This window comes from Carassius gibelio, chromosome B22 (assembly GCF_023724105.1).
Source record: "Carassius gibelio isolate Cgi1373 ecotype wild population from Czech Republic chromosome B22, carGib1.2-hapl.c, whole genome shotgun sequence".
Lineage (NCBI taxonomy): Eukaryota > Metazoa > Chordata > Actinopteri > Cypriniformes > Cyprinidae > Carassius > Carassius gibelio.
In genome coordinates, this window is record NC_068417.1 from 1,021,860 (window position 1) to 1,034,044 (window position 12,185).

Sequence of the window (12,185 nt, forward strand, 5' to 3'; positions counted from 1 at the left end):
CTTTTGCTATTTTAAAGACGGAAATGGTCCGTGCGCCGGGGTGCATTTTTGGAATGGGTTGTCCCTATTCTCTTAATAAGTAATGGGTGTAATGTTCAATAATCCAATCAGAGTGTCATCTCCCATTCCCTTTAAGATCGAGAAGCGCTCACAACATGGCGGGTCGCTATTTACATGGTGGAATTTGTTGTCGGAAAAGCTGAACACTTCTCAAGCGAAGAAACCAATCTGCTCATGCACGAAGTTAAAGCGCGCGAGCAGATCATCTATGGGACAAGCAGGAATCCACCAAAGCTCCACGCGAGGAGTTAGTTCATAAATGTGCATGTGTATTGGCACTTTTGTTCAATTAATTTGCCAATTTCATTCATCATTATAAGTTGTAATAGGCTGAATTGCAAATAGGTAGCCTAATTCTAATACACGCAATGACTATCCATCATTAATATGTTATACTTATGTAGCCTTCACAATAATATTATTTTCACTGTAATCCTTTTGTTTCTAATATTTGGCATATTTGTGTGATGCGCATCCCTGTGTGTAATAAGCAAAGTCAATGCGCACTGTGTGGTGCTGGACGGGAAAATGCGAACAGCGCCGGACTGAAACTAGCAAACACACTTGCACTGCGCCTTGTGTAACATTGCGCCGGGTGTATGATAGGGACCTATAAGTCACTCAGTGACCTATGACTGAAATACATTGCAGATATGTTCACTGAATATATACCTAAAAGACCACTCAGATCATTAGGATCGAGTCAGTAAGAAATACCAAGGGTTCACACAAAACAAGGGGAGTCCGCCTCTAGCTTCTATGCCGCACACAGTTGGAATCAGCTTCAAGAAGAGATCGCACATACCGAACTGTACTGAAACCATGACCCTAAAACCATGAAACAATCCAAACCATGAAAAAGCTGAACCGTTTCACCCCTAGTATCAATGTAGATTAATGCAATTTTAAGATGAGAACAAAACATGACAAAATATATTAAATAACTTACAGAGCTCTTTTGCAGGTTTTGATGACTGCTGATAATCTAATGAGACACTCGTCTGATTTCTTGAATTTCTGAAGCTCAAACTCCTCCAGCTCCTCCTCTGATGTCAACAACACAAAGACCAAAGCAGACCACTGGGCAGGTGAAAGATCAGCAGATGAAAGACTTCCTTTGCTAAGGTGGGTCTGAATGTCTTTCACCAGAGTTTGGTCGTTCAGTTCATTCAGACAGTAGAACAGATTGATGGATCTCTCTGGAGACAGATTAGACTCTAATTTCTGCTTGATGTACTGAACTATTTCCTTTTTGTTCTGGTCATTGTCTTCTTCATGTGTTAAAAGACCTGGCAAGAGTCTCTGATTGGACTGGAGTGACAAACCAAGGAGGAATCGAAGAAAAAGATCCAGGTGTCCATTATCACTCTCTAGTGCCTTGTCCACTGCAGTCTTGAGCAAATCAATCATGGTTTCACTTTTATTTTCCTGTTCTGTAGAGTCTTGATCAAACACACACTTCTTCTTTGTGTCTAGAAACAGATGTGCATAAAGGGCTGCAATAAACTCTTGAATGCTCAAGTGAACGAAGCAGTACATGGTACCAAGAGTGATCCCTGTTTCCTCCTTAAAGATCTGGGTACACATGCCTGAGTACACTGATGCCTTATAGACGTCAATACCACAGGCTTCCAGATCTGTGTCATAGAAGATCACATTGTTTCTTTCCAGCTGATCAAACGCCAGTTTCCCCAGTGAAAAGATGGCATCTTTATCCCAGGAAACATCTGGTGTATGTTCTCCATCATACTTTCGTCTGCTCTGTTGGATCTGAAATCTGAGGAAGTGTGTGTACATTTGTGTCAGAGTCTTAGGAGTGTCTTCAGTATTTGACTCCTGCTGTGTTTTGGAGATATCATCAACCTGATTGTTTTTCACAACATTATTTCTTTTCTCCTCTAAAATGTTCTGGAGAACAGTGGCTGAAATCCAGCAGAAGACTGGGATGTGGCACATGATAAAGAGACTCTTTGATTGTTTAACATGATCAATGATTTCTTTGGCCTGATTCTCATCCGTGAATCTTTTTCTGAAGTACTCCTCCTTTTGTGCATCATTGAATCCTCGTATCTCTGTCAGCCGGTCGATACAGTCAGGAGGAATCTTACTGGCAGCTGCTGGTCTGCTGGTGATCCAGATGAGAGCAGAAGGAAGCACATTTCCCTTGATGAGGTTCGTCAGGAGAACATCCAGAGAGGCTGGTGAGGAAACATCAGACCACGTCTCATTATCCTTAAAGTTTACAGGAAGACGACATTCATCCAATCCATCAAGAATGAACAAGACTTTGAATTGATTTCTTCTTGTGAGGTTCAGTCTTTTTGTCTCTGGGAAAAACTGAGTTATAAGGTCCATCAAACTTAGTTTTTCTTGCTCCTTTAAGTTCATCTCTCTAAATGGAAGAGGAAATATGAAGCTGATATCTTGATTTTCTTTTCCTTCGGCCCATTCCAGAACAAACTTCTGCACAGAGACTGATTTTCCGATGCCAGCAACTCCTTTTGTCAGTACAGTTCTGATCTGCTTGTCTTGTTCAGGTGCTTCAAACAAATGTTTGCACTCAACCTGTATCTCCTGTGATTCATGACGCCTGGAAGCAACTTCAATCTGTCTCACCTGATGTTCAGTATTGACCTGTTCACTACAACCCTGAGTGATATAGAGATCTGTGTAGATGTTCTTCAGAAGTGTAGAGTCACCTTGCTTTGCAATTCCTTCAGACACACATTGATACTTCTTCTTTAGGCTACACTTTAGCTGATGAATGAAGAACAGCTCATCTAAACAGAAACAAAAATACAGATATTGTTTGCGCTGAACGCGCTATTCAGATTTAAACTGAAGCGCGCGGCTTGAATACGCCCAAACAGAAGAAAAAGCAGCCAGACTGTTCTTCAAGTTCTTTTATTTTACTGTTTGCTTTGCGATGAGAGGAATAAGACATAATTAGCCCCGAAAAGATGTGATGTGGTTGAGGATTTGAGAAATGGATTTCCTCAGAAAAAAAGAATGAAGCTCTTTATTCAGCAGAGATCATAAACATGAGTAAGTCTCTTTTTATTTATTTATATACTTGTACTAGTTTTCACATAACGTGTAAACATTTTACTAGTTAGACTTTTTCCAAATACTTTTTCCAAACTATAATTCCTGACTAAATGTATAATCAAGTGAAACATTATGAAGTTTCAGTAACAATATAGCTACAATACTATACCATTCAAAAGCTTGATGTAAATAATATAAAATGTAACAAATAGATAACTGTAACAAATGTAATAATGCTGTTCTTTCAATTTATTCCCCCTAATAAACCTGAAAAAATGTTCTCAGCTCTTTTCAACATTATTAATAATAATAATAATAAATGATGATAATAATAACAATAATTGTTTTGTTTTTTTGTAGAAAATCAGATTGTTAAGATAAAGATTTTCGTTTTCTATAAATTGTATCTTAATTTTGATCAATGTTTTATCAATTAATTGCCCATATTTTATAGATTAGAAGCAAATATATAGCAGACAATGTAATGAGGCCGCGCCGGCACGATCACTTGCATGTGACCTGGAGGACGCCGAAACTCAGCGTGTGCCTCACAGATTTGAGAAATATAGGCTATATATTACAGAAAGCTTGAAATGTCTACTTTTAAATGAAAATATTAAACAAAAATAAATAGGCTACTCTCTGATTATGTAATCCATTTGAAATGTGCATTTCTCTCTGGCATGGCGAGTCTGCATCGTCAACTTCATCTTTGCAGCAACACAGAAAACACCAGTTTATTACTAAACAATTAAATGTCTCCTTGCATATTTTGGAACCAGCAGGCCATTCTGGGTTGAGCGAGACCCCACGGAATGAGCGAGCAGAGCGTAATATATGGAGAAATGCACTCTCCGCTCACAAGCTCTGATCGGAACAAACCAGAGCCTCACTATCTGCGGAACAGAAACATCAAAATAGACATAGCCAGACTAGACTATTTTACAACAAATTATGAGCTTATTGACGAATTTAAAAAAATATATATAATTCTTGACGAAATGTGAATATATTAAGGATTTTTTGTGTGTTTGTTTGTTTTTTTAGTTTTCTTTCTTTTTTTTTGCCTAGTTCCTGTGTCTATGGCCCAATGACGATATGATGAGCATTTACTACATTTAAAAAATGCGGGTCAGGAAGCGGGTCGGGTACAATATTTCCTTTTCCTTTTTTTGCGGTCCGAGTTGCGGTCGGGTTAGTTGAAAATGTCAGTCGGGTGCAGGTTATTAATACATTGACCTGCGCATCACTGCTACATATATATAAGTGACAATCTGACAGATGATCACGAGTCTCTTACCTTCTAGAGTCTCAGCAGCTTCATCTTGCTTCATCTCTCTCAGGAAGTAGAGCGTGAGATCAAGAGCTGCTTCTTTCATACTGCATCTGTTCTCATTAAAGTCCTTCACAACGTTTGGCAAGTCCTCTTTTTGTAATATTTTCTTAAACTTTTCCAGTTCTTTCTTTAGAAATTTGATTATTTTGCTCTCAAGATCCTACAAAGACAGAGAAGAATGAATGAGAGAAAAAAAAATCATCTATAATTGGTCAAACTTATTTATTCAATTAAAAATATTCATCAAAAATCAAGGTGAGACAAACATTAATTTGCTGTAAATACAAATAAAAAAAATTCTCATTCTTATTTTATGGGTTCTTAAGAAAAAAATGAGAAATAAAAGTTGTCACTCTTATTCTATTACATATGTTTATTATAACAATTAAATATTCTTGAAAATGTGTTTTATTACCTGGAAGATCTGCAGGAGACTGTCTGTAAAATTCTTCTGTTTCCTGCGAGACTGTAAATCTGGATCTAATGTTTCATACTGAAACCTGATCGTAAATAGAATAAATGAAATACTGCATTTTTAGAAAAAATAAAAATAAAAATAAAAGATAAATTTATGAACTACAAGTAGTTTTCTGATAATTATTCACTGACACATGTTCTGACAGTCTATGTTTAAAGAAAAATAAGAAACCGATCAAATACCGTTTGGTTCGTGTTGTTTCTTCACTGAAGTCTGGCATGTTACCCTTTGACTGGTCACTCTTCACAGACACATGTGAGTCTGATCTTACACTAATGACACAGAGAGAAGAGAAACTTTTCTACAGGAGCTTCATCTGTGTTTTATATTGACACACATTCTCTCTAGTCCTTCACAGAAACATCTGCAGAGTTTTAAAGATAGCAGTCATTCTAGAGATTTTATTTTTCATTTTCTTTTTTGACTAAAATAGAAATCAGAAATGTGAGTGCTACACAGTTCTGACTCTATTTTAAAAGTTTATCACTTAGTTTATACAGGTTTATTACTGTATCCTTTTGACCCCGAGTCCAAGTCTGAGATGAATGTTTTACAGAGATAAGCTTTTATTTTGCAACTCTCTAACCTTTCAGATACAAAATCAAAGTTATAATTTTTCTTCTTTACTGTAACAACTTTAAGTCCTGAAGTGTCAACATAAAATACAGTAATAGGTGTGGTTTGTTGTATTTAATGTACAGTGTATTTAGCTGTGTGTATCTGATGTTGTACACAGGAAGCTGGCAGAGAATGCACTGCAGCTTCATAAAGCGTGCTGTACACAAGATAACCTTTGGGTCGTACATAGCAAACCTCTGAAAGTGCAGCAGTGTTTAAAATGCTTCTCTGAAAACAGACTCAGTCTTACCTCTGTTTCTGTAAGAGACTCATCTTTCCTCTCTTCTCTGACAGACTGCAGATGAACAGCTCAACACTGAGATCTTTGTGTCTCTGAAGATGATCAGATGCTCATCATGACCTGGACATGACAATCAGATCAAGATCATGAGAGTTCAGAGGAACAAATGATGAAGAAAATAACTAGTGCTGAATCTTTGAGTTATCAAGCGATCAATATACAAATAAAATATGCTACACATATACTGCCATGTAATAATCTCTTCAGATCACCCACAACACACGTCTTTATTTACATACACATTACTATCGGAGCATTAAAAAAAAAAAAAAAAGATTAATTTTGCTCGTGTTTATCGTCTCTCTACCCGGAAGAACAGGTTTGATTTGAATACTTTCGGTTTCGCGACTTAAACTGGAAGAAGGAGAAATAAAATAACACGTTTAGAATTATTCTGACTGCTACATTTGTAAAGACTTGTAAAAAATTTAACACGTTTTAACACGTCTTTAATCGGTTTGTTTTATTAATATCTCTCTGTTTCTCTGTGGTTTGTTATTCGGTGACAGACAGGTGTAAGTTATAACTGAACAAATCCCGCTTCATCCAGCTCTGAAACGCGTTCATCATTCTCCTAAATAAGTGTAATGGGGAAAGTATTCAGACTTACTTGCAGTAGTTCAGACGATCTTGTGCTGCAGGAACAGAATCCAGAAGTCTTTCCAACACTTCCGGTTTGTGATCGCTGTTAAACACCTGTGCGATCTTCACGATTGATGTTTGTCACCTGACACGACTTCATCTTGGAGAAAATCAAAGTCCAGTTAACAACAGATCTCGTGCATCAGCGCCACCAACTGGACAGGAATGTGAAGCACAAACACACCTGCTTTCTCCTTCTTCTTCCTTCTAACAGCAGATCCCAAACTAAAACAGTGCACTAGCGCCACCTGCTGTTTCTTCACTTTCTCCCTCTCAATCTGCTCCATTCACCTCCTTCTGATTCATTTGACTACTCTGAAGGGTTAATGAATAATGACAGACAAATCATATCAAATAATCCAAGACAAACATATCAATCTGAATAATGATTATGTGATGATTCCTGTCTTTATCACTGTCCTCAAAATCCTGCATCAGAATCAGAAAAACACACAAGAGAAGTGGATAAGATAAGTGCTATAAATAATCCTCCTCAGAAGAATCCACAACAAATAATAATAATAATTTGTATTATTATTCTCCAGACAATGCTATAAATGAAGATCATAGTAGTGAGACTGAAGAAGAAACAATGACAAGCAACGATACAATGATAACACGACCAACATCAGCAGATCTGACCTCAGCACCTTTCAGAAAATAGAGAGATTGGGTTAAATAATAAAAAAAATGAAGATGTGGGATTTTAATTAATTAAAGGAAATGTATATAAATATTGTTTTAAGCAATGACAGTACAATTGTAATGAAGAAACAGAAAACTAAAAAATGAGAAGTAGAAATTATTAAATAATTAAAAGTGTTTGTTGAAATACTGAGATGTTTACATGCTTTTCATTGAAGGTACAGTAATAAATGGTTCAGAATGTAAAAGAGTATGTGATGTTTATCTGATGGACAGAGACGTTTCTGGATCTGATGAAGAGAAACCCCAGGAACACAGAAGAAAGATCTTGTTTAAGACTCGAATCTCAATCATTAGACTGTAAAAAGTGTGAGAGATGAGAGAGATCGACCTTTATCTGTTCTCACATGGACAGATATTCAATGAGTATGGCAGAAATTTAGGCAGTACCTTACCATTGTGAAGCAGAGTATTACAGTTTGACCCAAACATGATTGTCCCATGACATGACATCATTGTCTGGAGTAATTAACTCATTTACAACCTTCCTCACAAATGGGTGCATAGTACTGATTATTATTTTTTATTATAAATATTATTTACTCTTACAGTTACATGATGCATTTCTGGTTTCAAATTGTTGTCATGGTGGTACTTTTCTATAACACTGAATGTGGTAATAAAGAGTAGCTTATGCTTTAAATGTTGTCCATATGATGGCAAAATCACTTTGATTCAGAAGAGATTTTTTTCTGATTGTTTTTATTTTATTTTATATATCACATAGTTATATCCCGCTACATTACCACTAACGTTATACTTCCACTAAACAGTATCTCTGTTTACCCAGACACAATTATATCAGTTCAGACAACTACAGAAATGTGAAAAGTGTTCATTAAATAGTTGTCACTATGATCCTAAAGAGTTGTTGTGTAAGCGTTTTGTTATCACTCTTTGTCAGTTTAATATATTGTCAGTTTCATTCATTTTCCATTAAATGCAGTATGAAAGGGTTTCAGCTTTTTATCCTGTTGAAAGATTACAGTACACAGCATGAATTATCACACCCCTCTGAAACTCAATTTAGAAATGAATCTTTATATCTAGGACATGTTTTATATGTTCAGATGTGGTCAGGTGTACTCATTTATACTACTTACTTTAAAATGTTTCTAATGTTTACAAAAAGTTAGATGATTCAAATTACTTTATAATTGTTTAATATCTAATGTTAATCAGTTTAAGCACATGTTGTCCCTCTATTCTGCAGCAAATTCTGAAAAGGCATCTTTCGGAGGACGTACTCCGTTCGAGCGCCTCTTTCTCTTGTGCACATCGACACGAATCACAGATCGATAAGGTATTTTAACATATTTACATAACATATATACATTTAAAATAAGAAAAGCATTTTGACTGCCTTTTCACTTTTGGCTTGTATTTTATAATTGAAAACAAAAAAACTAAATCAATTTAGGTTGAAAAAGCAAAACACAAACACATGTTCTTTAAACATATGTAAAGTTGGAGGAGATGGATCTAGATCAGGGGTAGAGACAGGGAGGACATCTCGTCTTTGTTATTCTGTCATCACACTGCTGTTCATGTAATAAGTGGATTCCTAACTATTTAATCGCTATACCCTCAGGACATCGAAGAGCCAGATCTAGACTGGGACGTAGCAGCTACTTACGATGTCTGTGAAGATATTGAAGCTGTTGTTCCAGAATCTGAATGTGCTTTGAGTGCAGATGGATTGAGGACTCTTGAACATCTGCTGAATTCAACTGCTCCTAATATCTCTGTCAAAGAACTGAACTTGCTTTGTCAGGAGTTGTTTCATCAAATATGAATTAAACAAACAAACAAACAAACACAAAGCATAAAGACTGAACAGCACAATGAATTTATTTTGCTTTGAAGCTTACTGTGTATTGATGTACAGTTTTTTCACATCTGAATATAGTTTGGAACAATTTGGAAGCCATCTTGGCTGCTTTTGTTGTAATACATGTCAATAATAAAGAAAATTAAAAATAAAACAGTCAAATATCCAAAAGCTACTGCACCATTATTCTTTTAACATTATTAACGGCATAACAGAGGGTCCACAGTATAGAGATTAAACTACAGTAAGAATCGATCTCATGAAGGACCAAAGTCTCTGCGATTGCTCTCCGCCGGCTCATAATGCTGAGCAACTCTGTGTTTGTCTCTCGCTGCTGTGTAGGTTACAGTACAGGAACATGCATTTACTAGAGACAAGCAGAAACTATGCTGACCACATCGAAGCTGACAGTCAGGATCACTCTGGCGCAGATCTGCCTCTCATGATGCTCAGCTGTGAACGGTTTAAAAATGACATGCAAAAAAAATAAATTAATTAAAAAATAAAAAATTGTGTGCATGATTTACTTATTCATTCCCTCATTGTACTAAAATGTGAAGACTGCTACTATTTGGTTCCCTCAATTTGCTAATTCATTATCTCAATTTCTAAATTGTGTGCACAATTTGTGTTTTGTGTTTGTACAGTAAACAGGTGTGTGTGTGTGTGTGTTTGTATGTTTGTGTGTGTTTTGTGTTTTGTACAGTAAACAGGTGTGTGTGTGTGTGTGTGTGTGTGTGTGTGTAGGGACCTGGACTAATAATGAGGTCCAAGTTCAATAATACACTAAAAGTTCAAATTGATTTTGTTTCTCTATTTAACAATATTAACTTATAGTGAAAGATGTGGATGTTGTGCTTTCCATCAATAATCACATCTCTGCATTCCCCCAAACTGATTTGCAGAAATTAAAGTCCCACTCGGTGTGAGCTGAAGTGATTGTGACTAGACGGCAGAGAAATCTACTTGGTCTTAAAGGGGTGATATGATGCAATTTCAACTTTTCTTTTTCTCTGGAGTGTTACAAGGTGTTTGTGAATAGATAAGATCCCTAAAGCTGCAAAGACTATAAGCGTGAAACACAAGTTTGTTCATAAAGCTCTTAAATGGAGATGGTTTGGGTGTGTTTTATGCAAATAGCTTTGTGGACGTTTATTGAGAAGACTCAGAATTCAGTAACATTAGAAGAAGGTCAGGGTCTGTCCAAATACCTACACTTGCAGACTTGAGAGTGTGTGCACATGACTGGAAGTGATAACTTTCTGCTCATGAGATGTTTGTTTTCTCAGGCAGGTTTGTGAGCGGACGCCGTCGCCTCGGGAGGGTCGTGCTGGACCCATGTTGCTGGCTGAATTCTGTCACGGGGCGATAGAGACCACCGAAGAAAGAACAGGGTCTGGGCCCAAATGCAGGTTAGAAAACTCTTTTGACTGAATCTCCCTCCATCACAGACACTGACTTCACTTCATCTGAATCAGAAACACACCTGAAGAACAAACACAAACCGAGTTTGTCCGAAATCTTGGACCAATAATATCCAAACAACAAAACGAAAACGACATTCGTGGTGATTTTGAATAAAACCCATTTGCCGACACAGGAACTGAAGTTGATTTGAGCTGAATTCATACACAGAAAACTCTTCAGATGAGAATCACGTCACGACTGAAACTAAAGCTGCTGCTGTTTGAGCTCCACTGTTTTTATATAAAGGATATTTAGAAAAACACACACACACATATTTTAGAGAAAAAAATACACATTTCAAACTCACCAAGCATACGCCACGAACACAACCAGAAGCAAACTGTGTCAAACATCTTGAGCGGTTTGAGTCCACAGATATGAAGAGACAAACTGGATCAGTAATGAGAGATGAGACAGATGAGCTGATGTGAGGCTGCTCTGTAGTAAAGTGAAGTCAAACTCTCCTGTCAGCTAAATAACCCTCGATTTATTCAGCATTGATGCACAAGATCATCAGCTCTTCTGAGCTTCCTGGAGATCAATGCTGTCATTTTCAACAGAAATAAGCTGAGCCAAATATAGATGTTAAAAATGTGTTAAAGCAGTGTTTGATCCTGAGATCCTGAGAGTCTTTGACTCTGGTTTCTCCTGTAACTGTCTTCAGTCGGTTTGTTCTTCGTGTCTGATCAAATAGTTTCTCCTCTCAGACTGATTTCACAGATTCTCCAACTGCTTTATGGATCCAGAACAGATCACGTGTTGTAACTGTGTGCTCTCTCATATTTTCATATGACATTTTGTGTGGAGTGGAAGTAAAAATGTTTAGTTCATATAAGCAGAAGAAAAAAAAATAAGACTTCAAACTACTAAAAGATACACGGACCACATTCATCTAATAATATACATGCTGATGTCGAAGCTGTTTGTCAAGACAACAGATCAAACCACATTAGATATAAATATATCCCAACACAAAAGGTTCTTTGATCATGATAGATTTAGTGAATTACATGCATTTATCAGTGTTATACGACCTGATTCAGCGTGTGATGGACACACACACAAAGATGGACACACTCCAGACTTAATCATCAGTACGGGTCTAAACATTTCATCCATTGTTATTAAAGACATAGCACTATCTGATCACTTCTGTATTTTCTTTGATATATTGATCTCTGCTAGCACTGAATCTAGATCTGTCTCTGTCAGAAGGAGATGCATTAACGAGAACACAAGTGAACTATTTATGGAGGCGATATCTTTAACACCAAGCATTTCTGCAGACTCTGTTGATCTTCTCCTTGATTCCTTCAACTCAAATGTTAAGAATGTTATTGATGATATTGCTCCAATAATAGTTCCTTGCTACTTCAGTTTCTAGAGATTTTGGGCAATCGAGTAGCAGTTATTGTGGACAGCTTTGAAATTCGCATTGAAAGAGCATCAAATCTCAAAGCTAGAGCACAGACATTTCCCTTCTACAAACACTATTACCTGGAGACTTGGTGTTGTCAGATGGTGGATGTGACAGAGACAGTGTTGGACTCGTGTGTGCAGAAGTGAAAATACCTGCATTCACCAGAGGACGCAGCTGGATGCAGAAGATGTGGAGGAAACACGGCAGATAGATCACCTCAGGGTTCATGTGAAGAGGCTGATATACACGTGTATGTATGTGCATTTATATACATATACA

The 12,185-nt window shown here is 36.9% G+C and overlaps 1 protein-coding gene and 1 long non-coding RNA gene across 3 annotated transcripts in view; one reads left to right on the forward strand and one right to left on the reverse strand.

Annotated features, from left to right (window-relative positions):
- Positions 1-12,185, forward strand: part of LOC127987626 (uncharacterized) — a 459,131-nt gene that overhangs the window by 242,486 nt on the left and 204,460 nt on the right. For both annotated transcript variants that reach the window (XR_008161278.1, XR_008161279.1), the window contains exon 2: positions 2,233-2,370. This is a non-coding gene — a long non-coding RNA (uncharacterized LOC127987626). The remainder of the gene's footprint in view (positions 1-2,232; positions 2,371-12,185) is intronic.
- The window catches only part of LOC127987560 (uncharacterized), a 1,055,570-nt gene that overhangs the window by 82,258 nt on the left and 961,127 nt on the right, over positions 1-12,185 (reverse strand). The gene's annotated exons all lie outside the window — the stretch shown is intronic.